The following is a 15,382-nucleotide window of genomic DNA, read 5'->3' as shown; positions in this document are numbered from 1 at the left end:
AGCATTGTTCTAGCAGCATTCACTCTTTTTAAAAAATATATATTTTATTGATTACGCTATTACAGTTGTACCATTTTTTTCTCCCCTTTACTCCCCTCCACCCTCCCCACCTTCATTGCCCCACCTTAGCTTGTCTATGGGTCATACATTTAAGTTCTTTGGCTTCTCCATTTCCCATACTATTCATAACCTCCTGTCCATTTTGTACCTACCATTTATGCTTCTTATTCCCTGTACCTTTCCCCCCATTCTCTCCTCTCCTCCCTGCTGATAACCTTCCATGTGATCTATATTTCTGTGAATCTGTTCCTGTTCTAGTTGTTTGCTTAGTTTGTTCTTGTTTTTTTAGGTTCAGTTGTTGATAGTTGTGAGTTTGTTGTCATATTACTGTTCATATTTTTGATTTTCTTTTTCTTAGGTAAGTCCCTTTAACATTTCATATAATAAGGGCTTGGTGATGATTAACTCCTTTAATTTGACTTTATCTGGGAAGCACTTCCTGTGCCCTTCCATTCTAAATGATCACTTTGCTGAAAAGAGTAATCTTGGATGTAGGTCCTTGCCTTTCATGACTTTGCATACTTCTTTCCAGTCCCTACTTTGTCTGCAGTTTCTTCTGAGAAATCAGCTGATAGTAGCAGCATTCGTTCTTGTTTAAGCCTGCCACTGTTGAGATCTGAGGTTACGTGATGTACTTTATGCTTGTAACTGATGTGCCTGAAGACTGGTATTGAATTCATAGCATCAACAGAACATAAAATGTGATGTATTTTGTGAATGTCAATGAAAAATAACCTGTTCTTGTTCCACAGAGAATGGAAATTGGAAGTCAAACACCCTTTGTATTCCAAAATAGGGCCTCAAACATTTTGTGACTTTCATTTATTAGGAGACTTGGAGGTATTAGTTAATCTATCTTCCAATATAGTATTTAGTAGAGCACTGAATAAAAGACTCAGGTTGTCAATGAGTAATCAACTAATAGCTCTGCTAAATATTGATTTATTTTTCTTCAATAAAGTTGCATAAACTGATGAGTTAGCTATCTGGATTAACCAGTATGGGAAATAATCTTTTGTAAATACAAAACTCTTTTTGTATATATTATTGAGATTTGCTTCATTGTTTAATATCAAATGATGTTGTGAAGCTCAAAAGACTGAATATTTTGCCATGTTCAGTTAAAAGTGCCCACACTGTTACAGGTTGACACATTGATTGACTTGATGTGTACAACATTAAGAAACTATGCGGTTAGTGTAGCTTTAGTGTGTTGCACATGAGACCGGCAACCCTGGAGTTCACAGATAGACTTGGGGCCCAGCAATTTGGAACAGGTATATGGAGTTTAGGAAATTTATTTTCCAGATGCGAAACCCATCTAACTAAATTTTTTCTTTATCTTGTACACTTGATAGCTAAAAAACCATAACATGGGAGTAATAACATGGGTTTAAATTTATAAAATAAAGTACTGTTTTGGTGTGGGGGAAAAAAAGACAAAGCACACAGCAGTCACGTATTAACCAAAGACAGTCCCATTCATATTTCTGTGCCAGGCCTTCCCATTTCTTCTATTTGCAACATCCTGTTCACTGCTGTCAGGTTCATCTTCTTAAAACACCAATTTGCACATAGATTTATATACCACCAATTAAAGCTCCATTGGTTCCTTGTTTATAAATACCAAACTCTTCAAATCTAGTTCATATAGAACCTGCCCTGTCTTCTAGGAATCTCTAAATTTTTGGCTAGTCCAGAATTCCCATCCATAGATCACTTGGCAGTAAGCCTGTATCTTGTATGGCAGTTCAGTGACATGGGGCAGGTGAGGCAGGGAGTGTATGTGCTATGTGGTTTATATGTGTGTATGTGTGGGGATGTATGGTGTATATGTGGGGGTTTATGTAGTATGTTGGGGAATATGTGATATGTGGAATGCATATATGTGGTACATGTGTGATTTATATGTGCTTGTGAGGTTGTATGATTTGTGTGTATAGATATGTATATATATATATAGTTAGAAATAGAGAGAGATACCCTCTAGACAGAGGACATGCCATCAGAGCTTATCGAATATTAATGCACATGAATCACCTGGGACCTTTTTGAAATGAAGTTTGTGGCTGAAACTAGGTATGGGTTTTGAGGTCTGAGATTTGCATTTCTGAAAAGTTCTGTAGCAACACTGATGCTGGGGCCACACTTGAGTAGCAGGGACTGAAGCAGGCTCTGAATGAGGAGGGTACTAAGAAGGCTGGGATGTTGTGGGACTGCACATGAGTCCTGGGGCCTCCACCCTGAGAGGACAAAAGCTTCATTTTCACTTAGCCTATCCCACGTGTATCCCTATACCCTGATTTATACAATCAAGATCATGATTCCAAGCCTCCATCTGGTGATTTCTATGTAGAAGCTGGATTGAGAATATTTTTATTTTTTAAATATATTTTATTGATTATGCTATTACAGTTGTCCCATTTCCCCCCCGTTATTCCCCTCTGCCTTGCCCACCACCTCCCACCCACATTCGCTCCCTTTAGTTCATGTCCATGGGTCACGCATATAAGTTCTTTGGCTTCTACATTTCCTATACTATTCTTAACCTCCCCCTGTCTATTTTGTACCTATCATTTATGCTACTTATTCTCTATACCTTTCCCCTGCTCCTTCTTCTACTCCCCCACTGATAACCCTTCATGTGATCTCCATTTCTGTGATTCTGTTCCTGTTCTAGTTGTTTGCTTAGTTTGCTTTTGTTTTAGGTTCAGTTGCTAATAGCTGTGAGTTTGTTGTCATTTTACTGTTCTTATTTTTTATCTTCTTTTTCTTAGTTAAGTCCCTTTGACATTTCATAGAATAAGGGCTGAGTGATGATGAACTCTTTTAACTTGACCTCATCTGAGAAGGACTTTATCTGCCCTTCTATTATAAATGAAAGCTTGGCTGGATAGAGTAATCTTGGATGTAGGTCCTTGCCTTTCATGACTTGGAATACTTCTTTCCAGCCCCTTCTTGCCTGTAAGGTCTCTTTTGAGAAATCAGCTGACAGTCTTATGGGCACTCCTTTGTAGATAACTGTCTCCTTATCTTTTGCTGCTTTTAAGATTCTCTCCTTATCTTTAATCTTGGGTAGTATAATTATGATGTGCCTTGGTATGTTCCTTCTTGGGTACAACTTCTTTCGGACTCTCTGAGCTTCCTGGACTTCCTAGAAGTCTATTTCCTTTGTTAGATTGGGGAAGTTCTCCTTTATTATTTGTTCAAATAAGTTTTCAATGTCTTGCTCATCCTCTCTCCCTCTGGTAACCCTATGATTTGCATGTTTAAATGTTTAAAGATGTCCTGGAGGTTCCTAAGCCTCTCCTCATTTTTTGAATTCTTATTTCTTCATTCTGTTCTGGTTGAATGTTTCTTTCTTCCTTCTGGTTCACACTATTGATCTGAGACCTGGTTTCCTTCCCTTCACTGTTGGTTCCCTGTACATTTTCCTTTATTTCACGTAGCACAGCCTTCATTATTTCATCTAATTTGTGACCTTATGCAACCAATTCTGTGAGCATCCTGATTACTAGTGTTTTGAACTGTGCATCTGATAGGTTGGCTATCTCTTCGTCGCTTAGTTGTATTTTCTCAGGAGCATTGATATGTTCTTTCATTTGGGCCATTTTTTTTTGTCTCCACACACCTGTTACACAGTAAGGGGGGGGAGCCTTAGGTGTTCACCAGGGCGTGGCAACCCACATTGCTGCATTGTGATGCTATAAATGGGGGAGGGTCCAAGAGGGAAAAATGCCGCTTGCTCTGCTCTCTGCCAGTTTTCAGTCATCTCCCCAGCTACCCACAATCAAATCGGGCCCTTCTGGTGCTGATTCCCATGTGGGTGGTTTGTGTACATTCTAGGACCCTGTTGCTCTCTCCAATGAACTCTCCTGTGAGGCTGGGAGTTTCTCCCACTGCCACCTCAACCCCCACAGGTGTTTTCAATCAGAGGTTTGAGGCTTTATTTCCCTGCACTGGAACCCTGGGTTGCATGGTCTGTCTTGCTCCCTAGTTGTTCCTCCCAGTTTATCTGCATGAAAATGTGGGACTGCCCAGACCACAATCTGCTGCCTTGCCACATTCACCAGCTGCAGCCTTGCCCGCCCTGGTCCACCAGCAGCTGCCTTACTGTGAATCCTCTCTGCCCAGCTGCCTGTCTCAGCCCCTCCTACTGGTCTGGATGAATGAATGTTTCTTCAACTTCTTGGTTGTTGAACTTCCATACAGTTTGATTTTCTGTCAGTTCTGGTTGGTTTTTGTTTTTAAATTTGTTGTTGTACTTCTTTTTGTTGTGCGAGGAGGCACAGTGTATCTACCGATCCCTCCATCTTGGCTAGAGGTCCCTGGATTGAAGATTTTTAAACATATATCAGCTTATATCATTTTAATGCTAGAACTATCCAATGGCTTCCTATCGATCTTAGAACAAAGCCCCAGATCCCACACGAGGTCCTCACCACCTGCCAATCTCACCTCCTAAAGGCCACCTGCATGCTTGTTCTCCTTTTGCCACTCTGGTTTTCTGACCCATCACAACCAAATTTGTTTCTGTCCCAGTGACTCTGTGTTTTCTGGTTTTTCTGTCTGGAATTCTTTGCTATCTGAAATCATCTTGTTTCATGGTTGATGAAATGATTCTCCCCACTGGCACATGAGCTCAGGGAGAGCAGAGTTCATTCTCTTTTGTTCCCTGCCATACCCCTAGCATCTAGAATTATACCTGGCACAGAACAGGTGTACACAATTCTTTGAATCAAGAATAAAATACACATCAGACTGCTTGAATAGATTTGTACCCTGTTATCCAACTGGACCTCTTGTGTTTGTGTGAATACTAACCAGCTTGGTCTTTTTGTTTCCTTTCATTGTGATTTTTTTGGTTGTCCTGTTAAAAAGTCCTACTGTGCTTGAAGTCTGCCATCCTCTAGCCTCCACCTGCTAGTCCTACCTCTTGGAGCCAGTCCAAATCTGCTTTATAGCACTCAAGTCCATTCTCCACACCATAGCCAGAAGAGTTTGCTAAAACTCTGATCTCAATTATGGCTCTTCCCAGCATAAAGCACTTCAAGGCTCCCTGTTACTCCAAGAATCAAGTCAAAAACTCAGTGAAAGTGGCATGCAATGGCTTTTCAAAGTTGGCCTTATAGCAGGCAATTTGACCTCAAATAGCCAGTCTCCCCTTCTTCCTTTTAGCAACATAAGCCCCAAGTTTAGGAAGGCGCAGAACCACCTCAACAGTCTGTACCTCTCTGCCTCTTGTGCTGATAGGTGTGACTACGTTCTGTGCAAGAGGATGTGAATGGATGTATGTATAATTCTGAGTCACATTCTTAAAAGGGCATCAGTTGCACTCCACTTCCTCTTGTTGTTTTACCCTTTGGCACCAGGTGTGAGGTGAGTGTGGTGTTGATAAGTCAGCTTTGGTCACATGGGAAAAAAAAATATCCCCTTAGAGCAATGAGCAAGAAGAAGCCTGGGTCCTGAGTGATTTTGTGAAGCAGAAGCCTTGTTCCCCAGACCTCTAACTGTACTGCCATGGAAAAGAGAAGGAAATCTGCCTTGCTTCTGTCATTGGTTTCTGTGAGGAAAGCCAAATCATCAACCTCATAAATACAGGTCTCACCTAAGCTTTGCCTTCTCATATTCCTCTGTCCCTCCTTCTCATTGCATTTCTGTTACGCTTAAGCTAAATTGCATTATTTAACCTAAAGCCTCCTTCTGATGGAACTACCAGTCTTTCTCTGGCCCATGTGTTGTTCTCTTCCTTTGTGACTCAGTTCAAGTGTTACCTCCTCTCTGAGAAGTCTCCAATTTCTTTGGGCAAAGCAGGACATTCACACTTCAAGGTTGCTCCTAGGACATTTATGCAAACCATATAACTGGCCCCTTGGGATTCCTTGTCAATCCATGCCAGCTTAAAACCCCTAGTCTGTCTATCTCTATCCACCTCCCACAGGCTGTTTTGCTATACAGAGGCTGCCACACGGGGGGGTCCCTGTGAACATCTGTTTGATGAATGAAGAAAGATTTCTTGGCTGCTGCACACTGAGCACATATGGTCATTAAAGCCTGGAAGACTTTTCAGCAAGTGCTCTTGTGAAATCAAATTTAACCTCACTGGTATTTATGCACTTGGTCTTCTATATCCAAAATGCATACAAGTCTACTATGTTGAGGAGATGCATGCTCAGGGGCATATGTGAACAGTTTGGGGAATGTCTGATAACATCTGGGCAAACTTTCCAGAAGAACCAAGCCCCTAGTTACAAATCATACAAAGAAGGGCAGATTTATGGATTCAGAAGGAGCATGTTGTATCATGTTCTCTTTCTATATATTTCTTTTCTGCTTTTATTAGTATTATTGTTGTGCTATGATCATTGCATTGTGGTATGTATCACAAGGAAGGTCACAAGGCTTAAATATTCCTGCATCCTGTAGGCACAAGGCAGGCCACACTGCACTGGCAACTTGTAGCACAGTGCTGTGGCCAGCTCTCTTTCATCTGCTGTGTTCCTTCAGGCCCTGGTTCACCACCAACTCATCCAGTTACACTCCCATATATTTAGATCGCATTTCTGAATTATTTCCCTCAAGTAATGCTCTTCTCACATTGCCTACCATCACTTGCCTGTATTGCAAAAACTGCCTCCAAACACCCTTTGGCGCTCCTCAGAAGTGCTGTCCACCCTGTGCACAGTGGCTTCTCTGGAAAGCAGATCTTTCTCCTGACATTCTCTGTAGCTTGTTGGGCTTATCAAGAGGATGGCGAGCCTGTGTCCGGTGTAAGGTCTTCCACAACCAGCCCTGGCAACACTTGGCCCCATGGCACCCTGGCCTTGTCCCCCTTGCCTTACTCAAGCACTCTCTGGTGTTCTTGTACATTTATGTCTTTGGACATAATATTCTTTGTGCCTAGAAACCTGCTACTCATTTGTCTTTGAGGATTCCATTCAAGCCCATCTCCTCAGGAAGCTGTCTGTGTAGCCCTCCACTCATCAACCATGGGTATGCCCCTTCTTTTGGGTCAGTGGTTCCACAACACTAAATACACATCTCAGTCACTACACAGACATTGGTGTTTCATCACTGTCAGGCATGGGCCTGTCTCTTCCACTAGACTAAGCTTCCTGTGAATAGGAGATCTGCTTTTCTTCATAGTAGCACTAGACCACCTTTCCCTGCAACACCAAATAGATTCTACTCTCCCCATCTTGGCCCCAGGCCCACTAGGGCAATATGCATTGTAATGAGACTTTACCAAACTTATCTAGTGGATTTCCAAATATGAGATCATTATAAAAATTAGCTTCCTTTCAGTCACAATCATTCAATGGCAGTAAGCTAATCTAAAAGAAAAACTACCCCAAACAACCTACAGGTCCAATCCAAATCCTATCAAAATTCCAATGCCATTGTTCACAGAAATAGAAAAAAACAATCCTGAAATTGTATGGAACCATGAGAAACCCTGAATAGCCAAAGCAATCTTGAGAAAGAAGAGCAAAGCTGGACGTAACATACCCCGATTTAAAACTATATTACAAAGCTATTGGAATTAAAATATATGCTATTGGCTGCAAAACAGATGCATAGATCAATGGAACAGAAGAGCCCAGAAATAAACCTATACATCATGGTCAATTAATTTACAATGAAGGAGCTAAGAATATACAATGGGGAAGGATAATCTCTGCAATAAATGGTGTTCGGAAAACTGGATAACATGCAAAAGAATTAAACTAGATCACTATCTTACACCATACACAAAAATTAACTCAAAATAGATGAAATACTTGAACTTAAGACCTGAAACCACAAAACTCCTAGAAGAAAACATAGGTGGTAAGCTCTCCTTGACATAGGTCTTGGTGATGATTTTTTCACTATGACACTAAAGGTAAAAGCTTTAACAAGAACAAAAAAATCAACAAGTGGGACTACATCAAACTAAAAAGCTTCTGCACAGCAAAGGAAACCATCAACAAAATGAAAAGCCAGTCTATTAAATGGAAGAAAATAATTGCAAATCCTATATCTACTTAAGAGACTAATATCCAAAATATATAAAGAACTCACACAACTCAATAGCAAAGAAACAATCCAATTAATAAATGGGCAGATCTGAATAGACATTTTCCAAAGACACGTGGATTGCCAAAAGGTATATGAAAAGGTGTTTAACATCACTAATCATCAGAGAAATGCAAATCAAAAATCACAGTGAGGTATTTTACCTTAAACCTGTTAGAATGGCTAATCATCAAAACCACAAGAAGTGTTAGTGAAGATGTGGAGAAAAGAAAACTTGTGCACCATTGGTGAAAATGTAAACTGCTAAAACCACCATGAAAAATAGTATGGAGGTTCTTTAAAAATTTAAATGATCCAGCAATTCCACTTAAGAAAACAAAAATTCTAATTCAAAAAGATATCTGTACCCTATTTTTATTGTAGCATTATATACAATAACCAAGATATGGAAGCAACCTAAGTGTCCCTCGATGAATGAATGAGTAAAAAACTGTAAGATAATATATAACATACAATATAATATACATTATATACATATATAATGTTATATGCATGTTATATATATTATGTAATATATAAATATATAACATATAATATATAAACTAAGGTATATTACATGTCATATATATACCTTACAGTTTTTTACTACACAGCAAAGGAAATTATTTTGCACAGCATATATACACATATACATTTTCAAACTCATAGATAGAGAACAGATTGGTGGTTGTAAAAGGCAGGGAGTAAAAGAAGGGTGGGAGAAATTGGTGAACTGATTTTTTTTAAAGTAAACTGAATAGGACTTCTGCCAAGATGGAGGCGTAGGTGGAAACACTACTTCCGCGAACAACCAAATCTAACAATAACAGTTTTAACAACAATAAATGCAACCAAACCACAGAAAATTGGACAATACGGAGTCCAAAAACAACAAACCGCTCAGCTAAACTGGTGAGAGGGGCGAAGCCAGCAGTGGAGCAGGTCTGGCAAAAAAAAAAAGATCCCCCAACCTGGGTGGTACACAGGCAGCCAAGGGCGCGGATCCCAGGTGCGGGCTAGCTATGGGCAGACACAGGGAAGGCACAGCGACAGCCAGCCATGCATTTGCACGTACATAAACCAGTGAGGAGATGTGCATTGAGACAGACTGCACAGGCCCCGGAGCAGGGTGGCGGGCTCCCACATTTGCACTCAGATAAACAGGCGGGGCAAGCAGTGAGGCGGACTGGGGGAGCAGAGAGGACCACCATTGCTCCCTCTCTGACCCCGCCCCCACATACAGCATCACAAACCAGCCACCTGGGTGGCCCCGCCCTGGTGAACACCTGAGGTGCCTCTCCTCATATGTAACAGGCACAAATAGATCAAAACGTGGCTCAAAAACAACTCAGAGCCCCAGAGCTGATAAATCTAAGCAACAAAGAAATAGCCAAACTTTCAGATGCACAGTTCAAAACACTGGTGATCAGGATGCTCACAGAACTGGTTGATTTTAGTCACAAATTAGAGGAACATATGAAGGCTAAACTAATTGAAATGAAGGGAAATGCACAGGAAACCAATAGTGATGAAAAGGAAACTGGAACTCAAATCAAGGGAGCAGAACAGAAGGAAGGAAAAAATGACCAAACAAAAAAATATGAAGAAACAAGAATTCAAAAAAATGAGGAGAGTCTTAGGAACCTCCAGGACATCTTTAAACGGTCCAACATCCGAATTATAGGGGTACCAGAAGGGGAAGACAAACAGCCACAAATGGAAAACTTCTTTGAACAAATAATAAGGGAGAATTTCCCCATTCTGGCAAAGGAAATAGACTTCCAGGAAATCCAGGAAGCTCAGAGAGTCCCAAAGAAGTTGGACCCAAGAAGAAACACACCAAGGCACATCATCATTACATTAGCCAAGATTAAAATGAAGGAGAGACTCCTAGAAGCAGCAAGAGATAAGGGGACAGTCACCTACAAAGGAGTTCCTATCAGACTGTCCGCAGATTTCTCAAAAGAGACCTTCCAGGCAAGAAGGGGCTGGGAAGAAGTATTCCAAGTCATGAAATCCAAAGACCTACATCCAAGATCGATCTATCCAGCAAAGCTTTCATTTAGTATGAAAGGACAGATAAAGTGCTTCTCAGATAAGATCAAATTCAAGGAGTTCATCATCACCAAGCCCTTATTATATGAAATGTTAAAGGGACTTACCTAAGAAAAAGGAGATAAAAAAGATGAACAGTGAAAGGACAGCAAACTCACAGTTATTAAGAACCACACCTAAAACAAAAGCAAATTAAGAGTACAGCTAGATCAGGAGTGAACCATAGAAATGAAGATCACGTGGAGGGGTAGCAACAGGGGAGTGGGAGAAGGAGAAGGGGGGAGAAGGTACAGAAAATAAGTAGCATAGACAGTAGGTAGAAAATAGATAGGGGGAGGGCAAGAATAGTATGGGAAATATAGAATCTAAAGAACTTGAGACACGTGTTCATGAACTAAAGGGGGGGAATGGTGGGGGAGGGGTGTGCAGGGTGGAGGAAAATGAAGGGGGAAATAGAACAAATATAATGGCATAATCAATAAAATAAAAATATATTAAAATAAATAAATTTTAAAAAGAAACTATCCAAGAAAAAATAAAATAAAGTAAATTGAATAAAATTTTTAAAAGATTTTATTTATTTTTATTTATGTTTAGAAGGGAAGGGGGGAAGGAGAGAAGGAGAGAAACATCAGTGTATGGTTGCCTTTCATGCGTCCCCTGCTGAGAACTGGCCTACAGGGAACCGGCCTGCAACCCAGGCATGTGCCCTGACTGGGAATTGAACCATGATCCTGTGGTTCGTAGGCCCGTGCTCAATCCACTGAGCTACACCAGCCAGGGCTTGAATAAAAATTTTTTAAAAGGTAGAGTGGCTAAGGCTCTAGAGCTGTACTGTTGAGTTTAAAAATAATAATAAAAATAATAATAATAAACGTTTTAAAACTTGGAAACAGTTCTTCATAAAGAAAGTGCATGTGAAAAACTTCACTGTCTAGCATGTAATTCTTGTTTCCACCAATTTCATAACATCAATAGTGAGTACAGAAGATAAATCTACAGTGTAGCGTCAAACACACCCGATTCAAGCTCCACTTGGGAGACCTTGGGGGAATCACTGAGCTTCTCAGAGCCTTAGTTTCCACATCTGTAATAACAGTAGTATCTAAGACATTGAGTTGTCATAAGAATTAAATGAGGAATTGTATATAATGGACTTGGTGCACAAAATAATTTTTATATATATTAATACACAGACCTTCACAATTCTAAATAGTTATTTGTAAGAACATCTATTTGACAAACTTTAACGATTTGTGACAAAAAAACCCAACAAACCTTACCATATGCACAATGTACAAATCTCAAATGAGATGCTAAAATAGTAGGTTAAGAAAAAATTAATTTATAAATTTTCCTACATTGAAAGGAAAGGCAGTGATAGAATGCTGCGTTTTTCAAACAACTGGTATTAGACTCAAACAGCCCTGCCCTTTAGCCACAGTTGCATCCACAGGGGAATGGCCTGTGGTGCTACCATGTGAGTTACCTGTGGAAAGCCCTTTCCCAAGGCTATTTTCTCTCAGTCTTAGATTTTAAACATTCTCACTCTGCCAGCAACAAGTTAGTGTATGGTGTATCTTAATTAATGTTTTTTCAGCTACTCACTAACTATGCATGCATTTCACAGACCTCCTGACCTGGTTCTCTCCCTCCAAATAACATTCTGTTAATGTTTAATATATCAAGTATGGCCTTTAGTCACTAAAGTCTGAATTTCATATCTAAAAATAAGGACTAAATCAGCTCCATCCAGCATCAGAGGCATCGTCCACAGACATGTCCAAATGACTGTTTCTTGTTTGTACACCAGGTTTGTTCTGTATTACTGTGCCCAAGTCTGCCATACAATTGTCACCCATTACTACAGAGCAATCTGTGTGTGCCCCAAAACCCATGGGAAATATGCCTAAAGATCTGCCAGAAGTGGGGTTTCCAACAGGCAAAAAGAGAAAGGGTGAAAAGTTTCTTTTACATATCAGGAAAGTATCACAGGAAAAGGACCACAGATATGGTCCTGATGATATTGTCATATTCAGGCTCTAGACTTACTTGAACACAAATGAATGTGACCTGATGGCTAATTTTAAGAGTCAACGAGACTGTGCCATGGGGTACTCAGATATTTCATCAAACATTTTGGGTGTTTTAGATGAAAATAACATTTTAATCTGTAGTAAAACAGACTGTTCATGATGTGGGTGGGCTTCACCCAATCAGCTGAAGGTCTGAAGAGAAGAACAAGACAGACTCTCTGAGTAAGAGGATTGTCCAGCAGACTGAATTAGGACTTCATATGCAACATCAAATGTTGCTGCCTACAGCCCTGCAACTGGGACAATGGCTCTCCCTGGATCTCCAGGCTGCTAACTGACATAGCAGATTGGACGTGCTAATCTCCAAATGGTTGTTTCTCTGGAGAATCCTTACTAACACATGTAACAATCAATAAAACCTTTAAAGTAAATCAGATACCCAGGTAATAATGGGGCTAACACATGGCACAGTGGTCAGCAGTTCACATTTGTTAATACATCAAAAATGACTGCAGAACCTTAACCACAGGAAAGTAGGAAGGCTGGTTAAAGCAGAGATGGGTCAAGGACACTAGATTCTCCTGGGTTCACATGCCAGTGAGTCTCAAGGCTCTTCAATATAATTGCCTTCCTCTTCAGTTTCACGGCCTTAAACTTGCCTTCTCTACTTTCTAAACTCCCATCATGCTCTAGCCCATTGTCTTCTCTTGCACCCTAGCACTCCTCGGAACCAGCCCTGATGGGCACCCAGCCACCTCCCATGCCAAATCCAGGGGATGCTCTTCAACTACATCTTAGCTGTGTTCTCACTGTCATCTAACCCTCTTGGCCAGGGCCTCTGACACCACTGTCATTTGGTGCTTCTTTCTCAGAACATTTTTCATAAGAACTGAAGCTGGGCCCCATCCTCAGGAGCTGTGTTATCTAGATTCCACCTGCTCCATCACCACAATTTTTGTGCTCACACTTGCTGAGGGCTAACTCTACCCCAGTTCTAAGCAGTTCATGCATACCCAGTTATTTAAGCCTCACAATAACACTGAGGTAATTGTAACTATTCTTTTTCTGTTAAAGATGAGGAAAGTGAGGCACTAATAAATTAGGAAAGTTGCCAAGTAAATGCAGGAAAAGGAATTCTAATACAGATACTTTAAATTTTCCATGACTAAATGGAATCTACTCTCCCGGGGTGTGCTTATCATGACTGATAGTTGCCAAATCCCTCTCAGGTGCAGTTTCCTCTAAAGCAATGAAATCCACCCAGTTTTCCAAGCAAGGGACCCAGAAATTTTTAGTGCTACACCACCAACTTATAATTCATCACCAAGTCCACCCAGCATGCAATTAATTAATTATCAAGATTCACCTTGGTCAGTCTTGAGTGTAACACCTAACCGCAACTCTGCTCTTCACTGAGGGCTTTCTCATATCCCCCAAACTTCTCCCACCCAGTGGATGACTCTCCTCTTCCACCTTATGGTTCAGCCATGGTGCATTTCCTGGGTTCTGCCTTCACTTTCACCCCTTGCAGTGCTGATTTTTTTTCTTTGCCTCCACCCCCTTCTCTTTTTCCCCTCCAACCTCCCCAAGCCCCTCACCCAACTGCTAGAGATGACTCCTGCCTTTTCTTTTAAAGGTACAATTCAGGTATATTTCTTCCGGAAAGCTGTCTCCAGTCTCCCCCTGGGGTCACCCCCACCACAGTCATCCAGACTTAGGCCTCTGTCCTGGGGCAGCCTGTGAGACAAGCTGCAATGTCCACTCTGCTCTATGCTAAATACAACATGCAGGTGGCCAAGGCACTGCATGGCCCCTGGGGTTTGGAGCTGGGACAGTGGACACATGATTCTGAGACTGGCTTAGCTACATGGATACACACTACCTATGAACTGAATTCTTCCCTCATCCCCTGGGAGAAAGATGTGAGCCAGGCCACCCTTAGGTTATGTCCCATGGAGCCGAGAGACAGGAAGGAGCCTGGACTCAAAACTCCCTTTTTCCTCCCCTAAACCTCAGGTTCTTTAGATCTGAGCTCCACCATCCAAACCCCCACTTCTCGTGCTGGGGACAGATGATAAGCCCCAGTATGATAAGCACCCTCCTTTACTCCCTCTCTGGAATCCACTGGCTCCTCTCACCCCAACCCCAAAGATAGAACTCTCTACCACTAACTGCTTCATTGGGGCTAGCAAGTAAATGTCTCAGTAAATATCCACAGAGGCCAATTTACTTCCACATGGGGTGACACCAGCCTTTCCTTCTATCCCTTTAGTGAGATGCAGGGGTGGAATTCACTGACTCGGGTGAATCAGTGAATGCAAGGGCTGCAGATCCAAACATCTCTGGAAAAAAGTGCTCCTTCTCATTTTTCTAAACCTTTTGCTAGCAAAATGGGCATAAGAAACATGCCACTTTTCTCACAACTATGGATAAGGAAAATGATGGCTAGCCTTGCACACTGGGTCAGGGAGTAGTGGTCCCTGGGCACTTGGACCCAAAAAGGGACAGCTGCTACTCTGCACCTGTCAGTTGTTTTACCACAGCAATTGTCTTGGCTGAGGGTTTTTTTTTAATTTTTTTTATTGATTATGCCATTATAGTTGTTCTATTCCCCCCTTCATCCTACCCCCCTTTCCCCACCATTACCCCCCTTTAGTTTATGACCATGTGTCTCAAGTTCTTTAGATTCTATATTTCCCATACTATTCTTGCCCCCCCATCAATTTTCTATCTACTGTCTATGCTACTTATTTTCTGTACCTTCTCTCCCCTTCTCCTCCTCCCACTCCCCTATTGCTAACCCTCCTTGAGATCTTCATTTCTATGTTTCTGCTCCTGATCTAGCTGTCCTTTTACTTTGCTTTTCTTTTAGGTGTGGTTGTTAATAACTGTGAGTTTGCTGTCCTTTCACTGTTCATGTTTTTTTAACTTCTTTTTCTTAGATAAGTCCCTTTAACATTTCATATAATAAGGGCTTGGTGATGATGAACTCCTTGAATTTGATCTTATCTGAGAAGCACTTTATCTGTCCTTCCATTCTAAATGAAAGTTTTGCTGGATAGAGTAATCTTGGTTGTAGGTCTTTAGATTTCATGACTTGGAATACTTCTTTCCAGCCCCTTCTTGCCTGTAAGGTCTCTTTTGAGAAATCAGCTGACAGTCTGATGGGAACT

At 41.1% G+C, this 15,382-nt stretch overlaps 1 protein-coding gene across 2 annotated transcripts in view; it reads right to left on the bottom strand.

Annotated features, from left to right (window-relative positions):
• Positions 1-15,382, bottom strand: part of IMPA2 (inositol monophosphatase 2) — a 78,131-nt gene that overhangs the window by 51,219 nt on the left and 11,530 nt on the right. The window lies entirely within an intron of this gene.

This window comes from Artibeus jamaicensis, unplaced genomic scaffold, assembly GCF_021234435.1.
Source record: "Artibeus jamaicensis isolate MK-2021 breed Jamaican fruit bat unplaced genomic scaffold, CSHL_Jam_final contig_511, whole genome shotgun sequence".
NCBI classification, from domain to species: Eukaryota; Metazoa; Chordata; class Mammalia; order Chiroptera; family Phyllostomidae; genus Artibeus; species Artibeus jamaicensis.
This window is presented reverse-complemented; position numbering and strand designations above follow the sequence as displayed.